Raw genomic sequence first — 1,180 nt, forward strand, 5'->3', positions numbered from 1 at the left:
ACATGTGTAATCTAGCTACTCAGAAGGCTGGGATCTGAGGATCAGAGTTCAAAGCCAGCTTAGGCAGGAAAGCCTATGACACTCTTATGTCCAATTAACCACCAAAAATGGAAATGGAGCTGTGACTCAAGTGGTAGTAGAATGATAGTTGTGAGCAAAAATGCTCAAGAACAGCGCCCAGGCCCCAAGTTCAAATTCTAATGCAAGCAGCACACATACACACACTACCAAAGGTAAACAAAACAAAGAAGTGATTCTTCAAAAGGTACACCAAAGGAACCATGGTTAGTCTAAGACAAGAGGGAGATTCTTCAGGATAAATAACTGATGTCTATAAACTTGATAACAGAAGAAATGGACAAACCCCTAGGGTTTTACAGCTTACCCAATCTCGATCAGAGAGAATAGAAAACTTGGACAGGACAGTAGTAAAAGGAAGTCTCCCATCCAAGGCCCAAAACAAGGAGCTTCACTGCCAGATTCCAGAAAACAATTTCAAAATCAGTGAAGACCAGGTCTCCATTACTCCCACACACACACAGCAGTGGAAGGAATTCTTCAAAGAGTATCGGATGAAGCCAGAATGACCCAGATATCAAAACCAGATAAGGACACAAAAACACAGAAAACCATATCCAATAGCTATAATGAAGATGCTTGCAAATACCCTTGACAAAATACAAGCAATCACTGCAAAGCATCAAGAGCATTGCTCACTGGGTGCAGGTGGAATCTGCCCAAGAGAGGCAACTACTCAACATGTGGAAACCAGCAGATGCAGTACACTGTGTCAGAAGGAAAGACACCACACACACACATACAGAGAGAGAGAGAGTAAGAGAGAGAGAGAGATACAGAAGGAGACAGACTAATTCCTCGTTAAAATGTGTGTATTTGTACAAACACTGATGTAAAGATATGCCAATCCATGACATACATTTTGTGCCCTGGCTCCAGCCCCACGCTCCACTAATGTGAACAATGTATTTTGACAATATAGAACAAGCACAGTGTGAATTTTCAATAGCAACACATTTCCCCATCCTATTTGTGTTCACTTGTGACGTTCTAGTGAGTTGAAACATTCTGATGTTGGAATCTAGTGTCATTTGTGTATCAGTCAGCATGGATGTGACAAGTGTTCTCCTGTCAGGCACAGACAGCATTTCCTGTCTGTGAG

The sequence above is a fragment of the Dipodomys ordii genome, unplaced genomic scaffold (assembly GCF_000151885.1).
Source record: "Dipodomys ordii isolate 6190 unplaced genomic scaffold, Dord_2.0 Scaffold287, whole genome shotgun sequence".
In the NCBI taxonomy this organism is placed as follows: Eukaryota; Metazoa; Chordata; class Mammalia; order Rodentia; family Heteromyidae; genus Dipodomys; species Dipodomys ordii.